This window comes from Oncorhynchus masou, chromosome 12 (genome assembly GCF_036934945.1).
Source record: "Oncorhynchus masou masou isolate Uvic2021 chromosome 12, UVic_Omas_1.1, whole genome shotgun sequence".
NCBI classification, from domain to species: Eukaryota; Metazoa; Chordata; class Actinopteri; order Salmoniformes; family Salmonidae; genus Oncorhynchus; species Oncorhynchus masou.
In genome coordinates this window covers 12,763,048-12,783,047 of record NC_088223.1, presented here as the reverse complement: position 1 = coordinate 12,783,047, position 20,000 = coordinate 12,763,048, and the positions used below count along the sequence as shown (strand labels likewise).

The following is a 20,000-nucleotide window of genomic DNA, read 5'->3' as shown; positions in this document are numbered from 1 at the left end:
TTCCTTCTCTCTCTCTCTCTCCTTCCTTCCTTCCTTCCTTCCTTCCTTCCTTCCTTCTCTCTCTCTCTCTCTCTCTCTCCTTCCTTCTCTCTCTCTCCTTCCTTCCTTCACTCTCTCTCTCTCTCTCTCTCTCTCTCTCTCTCTCTCTCTCTCTCTATCTCTCTCTCTCCTTCCTTCCTTCTCTCTCTCTCTACCTCTCTCTCCTTCCTTCCCTCTCTCTCTCTACAGCTCCCCTCCCTCTTTCTCTCTCTCTCTCTCCTCCCTTCCCTCTCTCTCTCTAGCTCCCCTCCCTCTCTCTCTCTCTCTCTCTCTCTCTCTCACTCTCTCTCTCTCTCTCCCACCCTCACTCCCACAGGTTATGAGCTTCCAACTATGATAATAGAGAAAGAATGTATGTCTGGCTTCACAGATGGAGAGAAAGAATCAATATGTTTCTATGGGAGTGGAAAGCATTGGGCTTATGTTACACCAGGGACAGAGTCCAGCCCACCCACCCACACAGGCCACACACACACACATACACACACACACACACACACACACACACACACACACACACACACACTGTGCCTCTCCTAAGCACTGCCCACTGAGACTGATTGGGAGAGAGTGGGCTTGAAGGATTTGTGAAAAGAGAGAAAGAGAGAGAGAGACAGAGAAAGAGAGGAAGAGAGAGAGAGACAGAGAAAGAGAGGGAGAGAGAGAGACAGAGAAAGAGAGGAAGAGAGAGAGCTCTCACACAGTGGCTGAGGATTACCAGACACCAACCTGCAAACGAACCAATCATGTGTATTACAACAGTGTGTGAGTGAGAGAGAGAAGAGGAGAGAGAAAGAGTGAAAAGAGACGAGAGAAAAGGAGAGACAGATGGTCACAGAGGGGAGACGTACCAAGCTGGCTGTGAAGACAACATTGTGGTTTCTTCATGTCAGAAACAGAAGGATTATCTGTGATCTGTAAATGTCAGCAGAAATCATCCAATACTCAGTCAGTGTAATCATCCAATACTCAGTCAGCGTAATCATCCAATACTCAGTCAGCGTAATCATCCAATACTCAGTCAGTGTAATCATCCAATACTCAGTCAGCGTAATCATCCAATACTCAGTCAGAACACTCAGAACACTGCCATGTTCTGGTATTATTGATCTACCCACCTGTCTTGGTACCACAAGACTGACTGGCTAACTGACTCTCTCTCTCTCTCTCTCTGTCTCTCTCTCTCTTTCTTTCTTTCTTTCTTTCTTTCTCTTTCTTTCTCTTTCTTTCTCTCTCTCTTTTTCTCTCTCTCTCTCAATTCAATCTCCCTCCCTTCCCACCTCTCCCTCCCCACCTCTCCCTCCCCACCTCTCCCTCTCCCTCCCCACCTCTCCCTCTCTGTCAGTTCCTGAGTCATTGTCAGGGAAGCAGGATGTCTAGGAAGGATGTACTATAATGCTTTAGCCCCAGTATACAGACAGAGCTCAGACAACAACACATCAAGCAGGAGACTAGCTGTGTCTGTCTGTATGTCTGTCTGTTTTTATTGGACTGAGTTTGATGAAACCATGTTAACATCACACTCTTATCACAGCTTGTGACCTTAGTCTGACCTGTCTACCTATCTGACCTGTCTGACCAGTCTACCTGTCTGACCTGTCTGACCTGTGTGACCTGTCTGACCTGTCTACCTATCTGACCTGTCTGACCTGTCTACTTATCTGACCTGCCTACCTATCTGACCTGTGTGACCGGTCTACCTATCTGACCTGTGTGACCTGTCTGACCTGTCTACCTGTTTGACCTGTGTACCTGTCTGACCTGTCTACCTATCTGACCTGTCTGACCTGTGTGACCTGTCTACCTATCTGACCTGTCTGACCTGTCTACCTGTCTGACCTGTCTGACCTGTGTGACCTGTCTACCTATCTGACCTGTCTGACCTGTCTACCTGTCTGACCTGTCTGACCTGTGTGACCTGTCTGACCTGTGTGACCTGTCTGACCTGTCTACCTATCTGACCTGTCTGACCTGTCTACCTGTCTGACCTGTGTGACCTGTCTGACCTGTGTGACCTGTCTGACCTGTCTACCTGTTTGACCTGTGTACCTGTCTGACCTGTCTACCTATCTGACCTGTCTGACCTGTGTGACCTGTCTACCTATCTGACCTGTCTGACCTGTCTACCTGTCTGACCTGTCTGACCTGTGTGACCTGTCTACCTATCTGACCTGTCTGGCCTGTCTACCTGTCTGACCTGTGTGACCTGTCTGACCTGTGTGACCTGTCTGACCTGTCTACCTATCTGACCTGTCTGACCTGTCTACCTGTCTGACCTGTGTGACCTGTCTGACCTGTCTACCTGTTTGACCTGTGTACCTGTCTGACCTGTCTACCTATCTGACCTGTCTGACCTGTGTGACCTGTCTACCTATCTGACCTGTCTGACCTGTCTACCTGTCTGACCTGTCTGACCTGTGTGACCTGTCTACCTATCTGACCTGTCTGACCTGTCTACCTGTCTGACCTGTCTGACCTGTGTGACCTGTCTGACCTGTGTGACCTGTCTGACCTGTCTACCTATCTGACCTGTCTGACCTGTCTACCTGTCTGACCTGTGTGACCTGTCTGACCTGTGTGACCTGTCTGACCTGTCTACCTGTTTGACCTGTGTACCTGTCTGACCTGTCTACCTATCTGACCTGTCTGACCTGTGTGACCTGTCTACCTATCTGACCTGTCTGACCTGTCTACCTGTCTGACCTGTCTGACCTGTGTGACCTGTCTACCTATCTGACCTGTCTGACCTGTCTACCTGTCTGACCTGTGTGACCTGTCTGACCTGTGTGACCTGTCTGACCTGTCTACCTATCTGACCTGTCTGACCTGTCTACCTGTCTGACCTGTGTGACCTGTCTGACCTGTCTACCTATCTGACCTGTCTGACCTGTCTACCTATCTGACCTGTGTACCTGTCTGACCTGTCTACTTATCTGACCTGTCTACCTATCTGACCTGTCTACCTGTTTGACCTGTCTGACCTGACTGACCTGTCTCTCTCTCTCCTCAGCTAATGTTTATCAGTCTCTCTCTTCTCAGCTAGTGTTTACCTCTCTCTCTCATCAGCCAGTGTTTACATGTCTCTCTCTCATCAGCTAGTGTTTATCAGTCTCTCTCTCCTCAGCTAGTGTTTACCTCTCTCTCTCTCTCTCTCATCAGCAAGTGTTTACATGTCTCTCTCTCATCAGCTAGTGTTTACCTGTCTCTCTCTCCTCAGCTAGTGTTTACCTGTCTCTCTCTCTCATCAGTTAGTGTTTACCTGTCTCTCTCTCATCAGCTAGTGTTTACCTGTCTCTCTCCTCAGCTAATGTTTACCTGTCTCTCTCCTCAGCTAGTGTTTACCTGTCTCTCTCTCCTCAGCCAATGTTTACCTGTCTCTCTCTCCTCAACTAGTGTTTACCTGTCTCTCTCTCCTCAGCTAGTGTTTACCTGTCTCTCTCTCCTCAGCCAATGTTTACCTGTCTCTCTCTCTCCTCAGCTAATGTTTACCTGTCTCTCTCTCCTCAGCTAGTGTTTACCTGTCTCTCTCTCTCCTCAGCTAATGCTTACCTGTCTCTCTCTCTCCTCAGCTAATGTTTACCTGTCTCTCTCACCTCAGCTAGTGTTTACCTGTCTCTCTCTCTCTCCTCAGCTAATGTTTACCTGTCTCTCTCTCTCCTCAGCTAATGTTTACCTGTCTCTCTCTCCTCAGCTAATGTTTACCTGTCTCTCTCTCTCCTCAGCTAATGTTTACCTGTCTCTCTCTCCTCAGCTAGTGTTTACCTGTCTCTCTCTCCTCAGCCAATGTTTACCTGTCTCTCTCTCCTCAGCAAATGTTTACCTGTCTCTCTCTCCTCAGGTAGTGCTGGGGCCCTGAGAGGAAGTAGTGCTGTGTTCTGATTGGAGGACCCCTTCATGGGCTGCATCCCGTGCTGACACACAGGAGGGACTGGAGGAATTCTGTTGAATGCGGTAGGACCCCCTAAATCCCTCCTCATCCCCTCCCCTATCATACAATGAACATTCTACCTGCATCTGTGTGTCGTGAAATTGACATCCGAGTCGTGGGAGTATCTCTAAAACACACTACATGACCAAAAGTATAGAACACCCTGCACACATCTTAGAACACCCTGCACACATCTTAGAACACCCTGCACACATCTTAGAACACCCTGCATGTGCCTTAGAACACCCTGCACACATCTTAGAACACCCTGCACACATCTTAGAACACCCTGCATGTGCCTTAGAACACCCTGCACACATCTTAGAACACCCTGCATGTGCCTTAGAACACCCTGCACACATCTTAGAACACCCTGCATGTGCCTTAGAACACCCTGCACACATCTTAGAACACCCTGCATGTGCCTTAGAACACCCTGCACACATCTTAGAACACCCTGCATGTGCCTTAGAACACCCTGCACACATCTTAGAACACCCTGCATGTGCCTTAGAACACCCTGCACACATCTTAGAACACCCTGCATGTGCCTTAGAACACCCTGCACACATCTTAGAACACCCTGCATGTGCCTTAGAACACCCTGCACACATCTTAGAACACCCTGCATGTGCCTTAGAACACCCTGCACACATCTTAGAACACCCTGCGTGTGCCTTAGAACACCCTGCACACATCTTAGAACACCATGCATGTGCCTTAGAACACCCTGCACACATCTTAGAACACCCTGCATGTGCCTTAGAACACCCTGCACACATCTTAGAACACCCTGCACACATCTTAGAACACCCTGCACACATCTTAGAACACCCTGCATGTGCCTTAGAACACCCTGCACACATCTTAGAACACCCTGCATGTGCCTTAGAACACCCTGCACACATCTTAGAACACCCTGCATATGCCTTAGAACACCCTGCACACATCTTAGAACACCCTGCACACATCTTAGAACACCCTGCATGTGCCTTAGAACACCCTGCACACATCTTAGAACACCCTGCATGTGCCTTAGAACACCCTGCACACATCTTAGAACACCCTGCATATGCCTTAGAACACCCTGCACACATCTTAGAACACCCTGCACACATCTTAGAACACCCTGCACACATCTTAGAACACCCTGCATGTGCCTTAGAACACCCTGCACACATCTTAGAACACCCTGCATGTGCCTTAGAACACCCTGCACACATCTTAGAACACCCTGCATGTGCCTTAGAACACCCTGCACACATCTTAGAACACCCTGCATGTGCCTTAGAACACCCTGCATGTGCCTTAGAACACCCTGCACACATCTTAGAACACCCTGCATGTGCCTTAGAACACCCTGCACACATCTTAGAACACCCTGCACACATCTTAGAACACCCTGCACACATCTTAGAACACCCTGCATGTGCCTTAGAACACCCTGCACACATCTTAGAACACCCTGCATGTGCCTTAGAACACCCTGCACACATCTTAGAACACCCTGCATATGCCTTAGAACACCCTGCACACATCTTAGAACTACCTGCACACATCTTAGAACACCCTGCACACGTCTTAGAACACCCTGCATGTGCCTTAGAACACCCTGCACACATCTTAGAACACCCTGCATGTGCCTTAGAACACCCTGCACACATCTTAGAACACCCTGCATGTGCCTTAGAACACCCTGCACACATCTTAGAACACCCTGCATGTGCCTTAGAACACCCTGCACACATCTTAGAACACCCTGCACACATCTTAGAACACCCTGCATGTGCCTTAGAACACCCTGCACACATCTTAGAACACCCTGCATGTGCCTTAGAACACCCTGCACACATCTTAGAACACCCTGCACCTGTGATAAAACACCTTGCACCCGTGATAAAAACACCCTGCACCCGTGATAAAACACCTTGCACCTGTGATAGAACACCTTGCACCCGTGATAGAACACCTTGCACCCGTGATAGAACACCCTACCCCCGTGATAGAATACCCTGCACCCATGATAAAACACCTTGCATCCGTGATAAAACACCTTGCACCTGTGATAGAATACCCTGCACCCGTGATAGAATACCCTGCACCCATGATAAAACACCTTGCACCCATGATAGAATACCCTGCACCCATGATAAAACACCTTGCATCCGTGATAAAACACCTTGCACCCGTGATAGAACACCCTGCACCCGTGATAGAACACCCTGCACCCGTGATAAAACACCCTGCACCTGTGATAGAACACCCTGCACCTGTGATAGAACACCTTGCACCTGTGATAAAACACCCTGCACCTGTGATAGAACACCCTGCACCTGTGATAAAACACCCTGCACCCGTGATAAAACATCCTACCCCGTGATAGAACACCTTGCACCCGTGATAGAACACCCTGCACCTGTGATAGAACACCCTGCACCCGTGATAGAACACCCTGCACCCGTGATAAAACACCTTGCATCCGTGATAGAACACCCTGCACCTGTGATAGAACACCCTGCACCCGTGATAAAACACCTTGCATCCGTGATAGAACACCCTGCACCTGTGATAGAACACCCTGCACCCGTGATAAAACACCTTGCACCCGTGATAAAACACCTTGCACCCGTGATAAAACACCTTTCACCCGTGATAGAACACCCTGCACCTGTGATAGAACACCCTGCACCCGTGATAAAACACCTTGCACCCGTGATAGAACACCTTGCACCCGTGATAAAACACCTTGCACCCGTGATAGAACACCCTGCACCTGTGATAGAACACCCTGCACCCGTGATAAAACACCTTGCACCCGTGATAGAACACCTTGCACCCGTGATAAAACACCTTGCACCCATGATAGAACACTCTGCACCCGTGATAAAACACCTTGCACCCGTGATAGAACACCCTGCACCCGTGATAAACACCTTGCACCCGTGATAAACAACTTGCACCCGTGATAGAACACCCTGCACCCGTGATAGAACACCCTGCACCCATGATAGAACACCCTGCACCCATGATAGAACACCCTGCACCCGTGATAGAACACCCTGCACCCATGATAAAACACCTTGCACCCATGATAGAACACCCTGCACCCGTGATAAAACACCTTGCACCCATGATAGAACACCCTGCACCCATGATAGAACACCCTGCACCCGTGATAGAACACCCTGCACCCATGATAAAACACCTTGCACCCATGATAGAACACCCTGCACCCGTGATAAAACACCTTGCACCCGTGATAGAACACCCAGCACCCGTGATAAAACACCTTGCACCCATGATAGAACACCCTGCACCCGTGATAAAACTCCTTGCACCCATGATAGAACACCCTGCACCCGTGATAAAACACCTTGCACCCGTGATAAAACACCCTGCAAAAAGCAGCAGATTAAGTACTACCGATGCAGGATGCTAATTTTCTCAAATCTAAAACAATAGCAAATGCTCCAGTGGCGCTACTCCGCCTATCGCGGTTCTCAGCTTTAATGTACGGCTACGTTCCATGTATGATTAATGTAAAGCTAATGTTTGTTAATGTGTCTTTCTTTATCAATGGGATACAACTCTCTCTATGCTAGCCTGGTTAAACCGGATTTCAGTCAGTGTCGGTGAGAACCTAATGGTTCCTGAGTGTCTTTTAAATCAGAATCAGCTCTCAATATTATCCGGCTTAAACTAGACCTACGTAGTCCATCGTGGCTTGATTCACAGGGTTGGTAATTCATCTGAAAGTCCTCCTCCCTGCCCAGATGCCTGAAGCACTCTGATGAAATTGTAATCCTGAAATATGTCTTTTTTTTTTGTTTTTAGATCTGCTCGTTCATTACCTTATATAAGTGTTCCCCAAACAGTGGATCGCAAAACATTCCTATAAAAAACAACAACGATAAAGCCTTGCACTCCTCATTTTTCTGTCTCGGCTGTTGGCAGTAGGTGCACTTGTTTCAGCTGCCCTGCACGCCGGATAGGCGAAGTGTTCCCATGTTTAACCTTGTGTCTGAAAGCACAAACTCCGCCTACCTATGGGCCTACCGCTAGCCAATCAGATTGTTCAGATCACCGTGTCTGCTCTCTGAAGCTTCCTCGAGCACACAGCAAAGTAAGTTGATACTACTGTGATTTCAAAACATCTAAAACCACGACTAAAGAGAGAGACTGTCAACGAATTCAGCAAAGAGCTGCAGTTTTTATGTGTGAGTTCATGTTGAAGTTTTTATTCATCACTGTCAACACTTTTTATTCAACACTTTTCTAAGCCATGAAATGTGCTTCTACCAGCACTACATCTTCTTTCAACGAGTAGCAAAGTGTATGGTTAAGCTTGCGTTGTTATTATTACAGGGTTGTGTCTTATTTAAGAATATTTTTCATAACTTTCTCTGGTCATAGGAGTAACAACATGAATTTGTGCATGAGGCGTTAATTCGTCAGTCTCACGCCTCGATCAGACCAAAAGCGTCATTGCGTTTTGGTTCACCAGGATGTACATTCATTTCCAATGGAACGCTGAGTTTGCCTTGCAGCATTGCGTTGCAGAGGCAGTTGCAGTGCGTTCTGTGTGATGCGTACGTTGGATAAATCCAACGTATGCATCAAATTGTACTCGTAGACGTGACAGAAATAGTAGCAAAAGGTGAAAGTTGAACTGTTGTTGCTCACATATCCAGTAACATTTTTGGAATTACATAATTTATTACGCAGCATTGATGCGATGACTCTGTCAGTCTGATCAAGGCGTTAGCTGAGGGATGGTCAGAGCTCTCCCTCCGCTGGGTCGTCACTAGTTACCACAGCCACAAAATCATTAACCTATGCCTAACCTTAACCACACAGTTCACGTTATGCCAAACCCTAACCTTGAATTCATTTTTGTCTTCATGAATTTTTACGACATATCCAATTTTGGACTTTGTGGCTGTGCTATCTACTGGAAACACAGACTGAGCATCAGATGCATGCCAATAAAATAAAGTTAACAAATGATTTCAATCTATGCTCAATCAGCTGTTCCACAAATTATGATCTATTACCAGAGTGATCTTATACCTCAAGTATTTTTATATCATTTTTTTAAAGGGTCTGAGAAGTTAAATGGAACAACTAAAGGCTTCCTTGGAACTATGGCAATGCAGCCTTAGGCAAAAACCCAACCAGAAACAGTGGGCTCGGGGCTAGATGTCCAGTCCTATGGTCATGCTCTGTGAGAACAGGGACTAGTTACCTGGTGCTAACATAGACTCCAGGTGTCTAATAGCATAGACTCCTGGTGACCACTAGCATAGACCCCTGGTGTCCACTAGCATAGACTCCTGGTGTCTAATAGCATAGACCCCTCATGTCCACTAGCATAGACCCCTGGTCACCACTAGCATAGACTCCTGGTGTCCACTAGCATAGACTCCTGATGACCACTAGCATAGACCCCTGGTGTCTAATAGCATAGACCCCTCATGTCCACTAGCATAGACCCCTGGTGACCACTAGCGTAGACTCCTGGTGACCACTAGCATAGACCCCTGGTGTCTAATAGCATAGACCCCTCATGTCCACTAGCATAGACCCCTGGTGTCCACTAGCATAGACTCCTGGTGACCACTAGCATAGACCCCTGGTGTCTAATAGCATAGACCCGTCATGTCCACTAGCATAGACCTCTGGTGACCACTAGCATAGACTCCTGGTGACCACTAGCATAGACCCCTGGTGACCACTAGCATAGACTCCTCATGTCCACTAGCATAGACCCCTGGTGACCACTAGCATAGACCCCTCATGTCCACTAGCATAGACCCCTGGTGTCCACTAGCATAGACCCCTCATGTCCACTAGCATAGACCCCTGGTGACCACTAGCATAGACCCCTCATGTCCACTAGCATAGACCCCTGGTGACCACTAGCATAGACCCCTGGTGTCCACTAGCATAGACTCCTGGTGTCCACTAGCATAGACCCCTGGTGTCCACTAGCATAGACTCCTGGTGACCACTAGCATAGACCCCTGGTGTCTAATAGCATAGACCCCTGATGTCCACTAGCATAGACCTCTGGTGACCACTAGCATAGACTCCTGGTGACCACTAGCATAGACCCCTGGTGACCACTAGCATAGACTCCTGGTGACCACTAGCATAGACCCCTGGTGTCTAATAGCATAGACCCCTCATGTCCACTAGCATAGACCCCTGGTGTCCACTAGCATAGACTCCTGGTGACCACTAGCATAGACCCCTGGTGTCTAATAGCATAGACCCCTGGTGTCCACTAGCATAGACCTCTGGTGACCACTAGCATAGACTCCTGGTGACCACTAGCATAGACCCCTGGTGTCTAATAGCATAGACCCCTCATGTCCACTAGCATAGACCCCTGGTGTCCACTAGCATAGACCTCTGGTGACCACTAGCATAGACCCCTGGTGTCCACTAGCATAGACCCCTGGTGTCCACTAGCATAGACCCCTGGTGTCCACTAGCATAGACCTCTGGTGACCACTAGCATAGACCCCTGGTGTCTAATAGCATAGACCCCTGGTGTCCACTAGCATAGACCTCTGGTGACCACTAGCATAGACCCCTGGTGTCCACTAGCATAGACCCCTGGTGTCTAATAGCATAGACCCCTGGTCACCACTAGCATAGACCCCTGGTGACCACTAGCATAGACCCCTGGTGTCCACTAGCATAGACCCCTTGTGACCACTAGCATAGACCCCTGGTGACCACTAGCATAGACCCCTCATGTCCACTAGCATAGACCCCTGGTGTCCACTAGCATAGACCCCTGGTGACCACTAGCATAGACCCCTGGTGACCACTAGCATAGACCCCTGGTGACCACTAGCATAGACCCCTGGTGTCTAATAGCATAGACCCCTGGTGACCACTAGCATAGACCCCTGGTGACCACTACCATAGACCCCTGGTGACCACTAGCATAGACCTCCTGGTGTCTAATAGCATAGACCCCTGGTGTCCACTAGCATAGGCCCCTGGTGTCCCCTTTAAAAACTCATGTGTCTCTGCCGGGTCTGTCCCTCCCTCAGCAACTCTGCAACTCAACACTTGCAGGTTAGTGTGTGTGTGTGTGTGTGTGTGTGTGTGTGTGTGTGTGTGTGTGTGTGTGTGTGTGTGTGTGTGTGTGTGTGTGTGTGTGTGTGTGCGTGAGCTTATAGAGGACGACATAATGGAATGCCACGGCTCTGTCTGCCAAGAGCACTTTTCCCATGTGCCCAGGAGCCAAGACTTCCCCCATCCAGCCAATAATAGCACTGGTGTCCTCTCTCTCACACACACACACACACACACACACACACACACACAAACACTCACACACACACACACAGCGGCAGATAAAGAGTGCTGTAATGGCTGCCTCCAAAGAGAGACTTCAAGTGCGATATCTCGCCCTGGGGTCCTTAGCAACAGTGTGTTTCTCTGTGTCGTACAGACACACAAACACACACACACTCATATATACACACTCTCGTCTGATCCCTCTCCACCTACACACTGCCGCCCAACACACACACATTCATCCTCACTCTCACACACACACACAGAGGCAATGAATCAATTCCCTAATCAATTTCCAGAGGAGGGGGAGGTTGTCTGCGTGGCTTTTATCAGGTAATAGATCTCTCTGTAGTTGTACCTGATCTGGGCCACAGAGCCAGCCAACCAGTTTCCTCGTCACTCCTTCCTTCTCCTCCCTCCCTCCATCCCGCCCTCTGCAGTGATTTTGTGAATGCCTGAACATGGTTACCATACTGCATTACTGCTACCAGACATAGGTTTAAATAGTATACGTTTTCTTTCAAAATGTTTAAGATACACTTGATTGAGCTTGGTGCATTTTATTTTATTCGTCTTGGTGCTATTTTTTTAAAAATGTGTATATATTTGTTACTGCATCGTTGGGAAGGGCTCGTAAAGCCATCATTTCACGGTATTGTCTACACCAGTTGTATTTGGCATTTCACAAATACAATTTGATTTGATTTGGAAGCTAACTGAAATGGTTACTATGGTGAGGGGACTCGACAATATTTACGTCACCTTGATTTGATTTGGAAGCTAACTGAAATGGTTACTATGGTGAGGGGACTCGACAATATTTACGTCACCTTGATTTGATTTGGAAGCTAACTGGGTAACTGAAATGGTTGCTATGGTGAGGGGACTTTGATGACACCTACCTTTACCACGTCACCTGGCTCAAAGGGACCTCCGTAACCAACGGAAACAGTGACGCTGCAGCTGCAGCTGCAGCAAGTTCATAGAGTTCATTCCTATCCACATCTAATCTGCCAGTATTCTACCGGTCATCATCATAGCACTAAACTGTTAAATTAGCCGTAAATTACAACTGCAGGCGAGTTCTGTTATATGAATGCATTGTTCCTGCTGTTCAGTTGTCTAAATGTGGGATTTCCCTCTCTGAGGACCTTCCTAGACTCTCTACCCCATGGGTTGTGCTAGCCCTGTTTTTAAAGGTGTTTGTATTGGTTAGTGATTGCTTGTGTGTGTGTGTGTGTGTGTGTGTGTGTGTGTGTGTGTGTGTGTGTGTGTGTGTGTGTGTGTGTGTGTGTGTGTGTGTGTGTGTGTGTGTGTGTGTGTGTGTGTGTGTGTGTGTGTGTGTGTGTGTGTGTGTGTGTGTGTGTGTGTGTGTCAGTAGGACTGGCACAATTACCGTATAACCGTGTGACCAACGGCTATGCATGAAGACTGTCATGAAAATAAAATAACAGTCATAACCGTTGAAAATAATATATACAGCTGACTGAAGACGGGATGGCTGGGCATTCGTGCGGGTCAGTCCGATTCTGCTGTAACATGAACTCTACAGTAACATGGACACTACAACGTAATGAAATGTCATTGCTTCCCACTGGGCACACACTGGTTAAATCAACGTTCTTTCCCACGTCCTTTCAATGAAATTACGTTGAACCAACGTGGAATAGATGTTAAATTGACATTTGTGCCTACCAGGTCCATGCTAAAACAAGCAATGTGTTGAAGCAAATGAGTCTTCGGTTGCCAAGGCAACACCCCCCCCCCTCCCTCCCTCCCCGACATGCAGCAGCACATGCAGTGTGTCTTAAAAATCAACCAATAACTGTCATCAAAAATTCCATGACCGTCACAACCCTATTTGAGTGAGTGAGTGAGTGAGTGTTTGTTTGTGTGTACTCCAGTGTGTGTTCATGTGTGTATCTGTGGGTAGGCTGCTCTCTCCCTCTCCCTGTGCCAGGTCCTCTGGTTCCCATGCTATCAGATGTCAGTCTGTTTATGGAGCTGCCGGTAAGGGTAGGGGGACAGAGGGCAGTGTGTGTGTGTGTGTGTGTGTGTGTGTGTGTGTGTGTGTGTGTGTGTGTGTGTGTGTGTGTGTGTGTGTGTGTGTGTGTGTGTGTGTGTGTGTGTGTGTGTGTGTGTGCGCATGCATAACTCACACTCTCTGTTTATTAGCTTAGACCTGTCTAAATGTTTGATTTGTCACAAATAAATGATAACTGCCCTTTAAAATGGCCGCCGGGCCTCGAGGGAAGCCACTTTTTGTGTGCCAAATAGCACCCTATGTAGTGAATTACTTTAGAGTCCTATGGGCCTTATGGTGCCATCTGGAAAAGATGTTTGTGTCGAGAAGGAGTGCAGGATTGGGACCATGTGAATGAGTTGTCAACAGTGTGCAGTGTGGGGGGTGATTAGGACTTATAAAAGACTGACATTGCACAGCACCCTGCTGTGTAATAACGGACCACTTCAATAATTCCCTTCACTATGGAAACATTGAATAAACCCACTTTTCTGTCCATTATAACAGCAGAATAACATGCTGCAGTCATCTATTCTACAGTACACAGAAACTGTGTACATTATGATTGGAGACAGTGTGTGTGTGGATGTGTATGTGCGGAGGAGTGGTTGTCCAACATCTGCCATTGTTGTCCATCCCAGTGGTGTCCTCGAAACCGGGGCGACCGTGGCCCTGTCTGTTCTGCCTCAGGAGCGTAGGGACAGTACACCTTCTCCCAGCATGTAACCTCTTACCTACGTAGAACTTGAACACACAAAGCCTTCCTCAGGGTGAGGGCCATCACACTGAGTGTGACTAGTGTGTGTGTGTGTGTGTGTGTGTGTGTGTGTGTGTGTGTGTGTGTGTGTGTGTGTGTGTGTGTGTGTGTGTGTGTGTGTGTGTGTGTGTCTATACTATAATCTATAGTTGACTTCTGAAAAACTCAAAAGGAGGTAAAAACAAGTGGAAAGAGGAACTGCTAACAGGGGATCCACCAAAATGGCAACAGAGTTTAGGAACGTGTGCCCCAGCTTTGAGACACACGTTTTGCTTGTTTCCCATGTTTCATCAAATAGACACATACAGAGCATTAAGAAAGTATTCAGACCCCTTTCCTTTTTCCACATTTTGTTCCGTTACAGCCTTATTCTAACATGGATTAAATAAAAACATCATCAAAATACCTAATTTACATAAGTATACAGACCCTTTGCTATGAGACTTGAAATTGAGCTCAGGTGCATCCTGTTTCCATTGATCATCATTGAGATGTTGCTACAACTTGATTGGAGTTCACCTGTGGTAAATTCAATTGATTGGACATGATTTGGAAAGGCACACACCTGTCTACATAAGGCTCCACAGTTGACAGTGCATGTCAGAGCAACAACCAAGCCCTGAGGTACGAAGGAAGGGTCCGTAGATCTCTGAGACAGGATAGTGTCGAGGCAGAAATCTGGGGAAGGGTAGCGAAACATTTCTACAGCAATGAAGGTCCCCAGGACCCCGGTGGCCTCCATCATTCTTCAATGGAAGAAGTTTGGAACCACCAAGACTCTTCCTAGAGCTGGCCGCCCGGCCAAACTGAGCAATCGGGGGAGAAGGGCCTTGGTCAGGGAGGTGACCCAGGCCCAATGGTCACTCTAACAGAGCTCCAGAGTTCCTCTGTGGAGAAGGGAGAACCTCCAAGAAGGACAACCATCTCTGCACCACTCCACCAATCAGGCCTGTATGGTAGAGTGACCAGACAGAAGCCACTCCTCAGTAAAATACAAATGACAGCTCGTTTGGAGTTTGCCAAAAGGCGCCTAAAGGACACTTAGACCAGTAGAAACAAGATTATCTTGGTCTGATGAAACCAAGATTGAACACTTTGGCCTGAATGCCAAGCGTCATGTCAGAAGGAAACCTGGCACCATCCCTACGGTGAAGCATGGTGGTGGCAGCATCATGCTTTGGGGATGTTTTTCAGCGGCAGGAACCGGGAGACTAGTCAGGATCAAGGGAACGGCGCAAAGTACAGAGAGATCCTCAATGAAAACCTGCTCAGGATCTCAGACTGGGACGAAGGTTCACCTTCCAACAGGACAACGACCCTAAGCACACAGCCAGTACAACGCATGAGTGGCTTTGGGACAAGTCTCTGAATGTCCTTGAGTGGCCCAGCCTTGAGTGGCCCAGCCTTGAACCCGATCGAACATCTCTGGAGAGACCTGAAAATAGCTGTGCAGTGATGCTCCCCATCCAACCTGACAGAGCTTGAGAGGAACTGCAGAGAAGAACGGGAGAAACTCCCCAAATACAGGTGTGCCAAGCTTGTAGCTTCATACCCAGGAAGACTCAAGGCTGTAATCGCTGCCAAAGGTGTTTCAACAAAGTACTGAGTAAAGGGTCTGAATACTTATGTAAATGTGATATTTACATTTTTTATTTACATTTCTAAAAAACAGTTTTTGCTTTGTCATTAAGGGATATTGTGTGTAGGTTGATGAGGGGACAAAACAATTTTATCCATCTAAGAATAAGGCTGTAACGTAACAAAATGTGGAACCATGTGAAGGAGTCTTTCTGAATGTTTATGGAAGTTTAGGGATCTAGAAAATCTGTGACGTGGAGAATGCGCACGAAATCCAGACATTAAAACGGGATTCGACAGTATTAAAACATGTATTGAACCTAGTAAGGAATAAACTAAATGTATTTAAACATGTATTAATTTGCACAAGCGTATCATAAGTCATGAACAGAATGCATCAGTGATTTGTATTTCCTGTCTGAAGCAGAAAACGGCTTGAGATTTCCCTTCTCTGTGTGTGTGCGGTGGGCACGTCTACCAGCTTGTGTAGCGATTAGCGATGATCTAATGAAAACCATCCCAAAAACCTTCTCAAATAAATTGTTAACTACAATAGCCTATGCTAACCTGGCCGAATGATATCATGATTATTTGCATCATATGTGCACTACAAAAACACAGCTAAACAATAGCCTGTTGCTAGGTAATCATTTTCCCAGACCTCAAAATGGTCTCCTGATGTGGATTAAGCATTGTTGTGGATTTAGAACAATTTTGTTGTTTTTCTATTTTAAAAAAGGTTGGTTTTGAGAGCAAAAGCCTGAAAAAACAAGGGGAATTCCAAAACCTGGAAAAACTAAACAGAGAAAAACGAATTTGGGGAAAAAACTCAACGGAATTAAGCAAAAACATCTAACATGTTTTGTAGAGCCCTATGCAAGGTTGTTGTTTGATCAGTTTAGGTGACCGCGTTCATGTCACGTCATTTTAAATAGTCATTTGAATGTCTTTTTCACCTAGAACTACATCGAAGTACGGAATATGGGAACGTGTTTTTGGTTTCTCATTAGTACTGGGATCGAAGCCATACATTTCCTGACCGTTAAATCTGAACGCTTTTTAAAGGTTCTGAGATCGGAAGTGGACATTTTTGCCTACTCTGGGAATGTTTTACTCTGGTTCCAGGAATGTTCTGAAAATGTTTTACTCTGGTTCCAGGGAGGTTCTGAGAATGTTTTACTCTGGTTTCAGGGAGGTTCTGAGAATGTTTTACTCTGGTTCCAGGGAGGTTCTGAGAATGTTTTACTCTGGTTCCAGGGAGGTTCTGAGAATGTTTTACTCTGGTTCCAGGGAGGTTCTGAGAATGTTTTACTCTGGTTCCAGGGAGGTTCTGAGAATGTTTTACTCTGGTTCCAGGGAGGTTCTGGGAATGTTTTACTCTGGTTCCAGGGAGGTTCTGAGAATGTTTTACTCTGGTTCCAGGGAGGTTCTGGGAATGTTTTACTCTGGTTCCAGGGAGGTTCTGGGAATGTTTTACTCTGGTTCCAGGGAGGTTCTGAGAATGTTTTACTCTGGTTCCAGGAATGTTCTGAAAATGTTTTACTCTGGTTCCAGGGAGGTTCTGAGAATGTTTTACTCTGGTTCCAGGGAGGTTCTGAGAATGTTTTACTCTGGTTCCAGGGAGGTTCTGAGAATGTTTTACTCTGGTTCCAGGGAGGTTCTGAGAATGTTTTACTCTGGTTCCAGGGAGGTTCTGGGAATGTTTTACTCTGGTTCCAGGGAGGTTCTGGGAATGTTTTACTCTGGTTCCAGGGAGGTTCTGGGAATGTTTTACTCTGGTTCCAGGGAGGTTCTGGGAATGTTTTACTCTGGTTTCAGGGAGGTTCTGAGAATGTTTTACTCTGGTTCCAGGGAGGTTCTGGGAATGTTTTACTCTGGTTCCAGGGAGGTTCTGGGAATGTTTTACTCTGGTTCCAGGGAGGTTCTGGGAATGTTTTACTCTGGTTCCAGGGAGGTTCTGGGAATGTTTTACTCTGGTTCCAGGGAGGTTCTGGGAATGTTTTACTCTGGTTCCAGGGAGGTTCTGGGAATGTTTTACTCTGGTTCCAGGGAGGTTCTGGGAATGTTTTACTCTGGTTCCAGGGAGGTTCTGGGAATGTTTTACTCTGGTTCCAGGGAGGTTCTGGGAATGTTTTACTCTGGTTCCAGGGAGGTTCTGGGAATGTTTTACTCTGGTTCCAGGGAGGTTCTGGGAATGTTTTACTCTGGTTCCAGGGAGGTTCTGAGAATGTTTTACTCTGGTTCCAGGGAGGTTCTGGGAATGTTTTACTCTGGTTCCTTAGAAGTTTTCCCAGGAGGGTTTATTAAAACTGAGAATGGAAATTATATAGAGAAATTACATTTTGAATGCTTAGCAGGACAGGAAAATTACTGACTCACTAAACACAAATACATCATTTGTAAATCATTTCTGAGTGTTGGAGTTTTGCCCCTGGCTTCTCATACATAAAACCGTCTGCTTTGGTTATTATAAGGAATTTTAAACGATTTATACTTTTACTTTTGATACTTAAGTGTATTTAGCAATTACATTTACATTTGATACTTAAGTACATTTAAAACCAAATACTTTATAACTTTTATTCAAGTAGTATTTTACTGTCTGACTTTCACTTTTACTTGACTAACATTCTATTAAGGTATCTATACTTTTACTAAAGTATGACAATTGGGTACTTTTTCCACCTCTGATTTTTGGTTGTTTTTTGAACTCCAAACACAGATAGGACACATGGAAATGATGTTTTGTTGGGCATTAATCATGTAAACACATGTATTTTATGTTGTTACTCTATCCATAGATGATCTATAGTATTAGTCCACTGCGACACCAGGATGGAGCAAGCATGCCAAGTTTCTTCACGTATACAAAGCTGATCATTTTAGTTTATTTAAACAAATCCCATTTCAAAGGAAACAAGCACTCATTAAGATCAGGTTTGGCGAAGTACACCTTAACACACTTACCTAGATAGAGGATAGAGGCCGGTTTGTTGTTGCTGAGAATGCAATGTACAGTATTTATTTTTAAATAAATAACATTCTTAGAATGTTCTCTGAATGTTACTAGAGTTTTCTTGTGATTTTTATGGAACAATTTGAGAACATGACTTTAAATAGAACCAAGAGGAAACGTGTAGGAAACGTTATGCTGAGGTACTGAAATTTCCAGAGAAGAACAATGTTACTTAACGTTCTTGGAACAATTTGAGAACATTACTTTAAATAGAACCACGAGGAAACGTGTAGGAGACGTTCACACAGAAGAACGTTTCTTCTTAACATTCTCTGAACTATTTGAGAACATTCCCAACGTCAAACCAGTTGGAGAACGTTCCTAGAACATTACCAAAATTGAAAGGAAATGTAACCATGTTTGAACTTTCAGACAAAAACTTTCTGTTAGAGTAATGAAATACCAAGAAAATGACATAATTTTAAAGGTCCTTTAATGTGCTTTGAATGTTCCTAAGCCAAGCAGCTCTCCTGCACCATTCCCAGAAAGTTATGGGAAGGTTGTTTTACAAAATAACCATAGGACAACCACACTCTCACCAAGCTCTAAGAAACAAATGGTTCTCAGAATGTTATGTGCTAGCTGGGAAAGGAAAGCTCAAATAAATAACCATACTATGTGATGATACAGATGTGTGGCTGATCAGGTATCGAAACTAGACCATCAGCACACAAAACAAAATGTCACCTAGCTACCTTAAAGGGGCAATCTGCAGTTGCTTCATCCATTTTTTGACTTGTACATTTATGAAATGTACACATTGATTCGATAAGAATATAACTTCTAAATGCTTAGTTCAACTGTCATACCCCATCAGATCCCAAAATATGTGCTTGTTTTAATCCAAAGTTTGTAAACACAGTAAATGTAAATAATTGTGTTATAGCCTCAAAACATGGTTAAAACTATCATTTTGAGATCATGGATGTTCAGTCCTTGTATCCACAGCTCTGTCTATTAATCTGAGAGGGGTAACATTTCTCCAGCCTCATCCTTCAGCTTTTTACCAAAACACGGGTGGGAAGTACACTTTGCTATTGTTTAAACTACTGATTGCCACTTTTAGATGAATGCACTAAGTGTAAGTCACTCTGGATAAGTTAAATTGATAAAATGTCAACATTAAACAAATCTGTCGTTCTGCCCCTGAACAGGCAGTTAACCCACTGTTCCTAGGCCGTCATTGAAAATAAGAATTTGTTCTTAACTGACTTGCCTAGTTAAATAAAGGTTAAAAAAATAATAAATAAAGGTCTCTGACAAAGTACTTGTCAAGCGAGCCTAGTTCACTAATACAGAGTTGCCAAAAAACATAATTTTATGAGCTAAGTTAACTACCCTC

General features: G+C 45.8%; 1 protein-coding gene across 1 annotated transcript in view; it reads left to right on the top strand.

The window, feature by feature from the left end:
• The window catches only part of LOC135549567 (ataxin-1-like), a 115,465-nt gene that overhangs the window by 53,185 nt on the left and 42,280 nt on the right, over positions 1 to 20,000 (top strand). Inside the window, 1 exon segment of the mRNA XM_064979645.1 lies at positions 3,878 to 3,990. The gene's annotated coding sequence lies outside the window, so the exon portion shown is untranslated.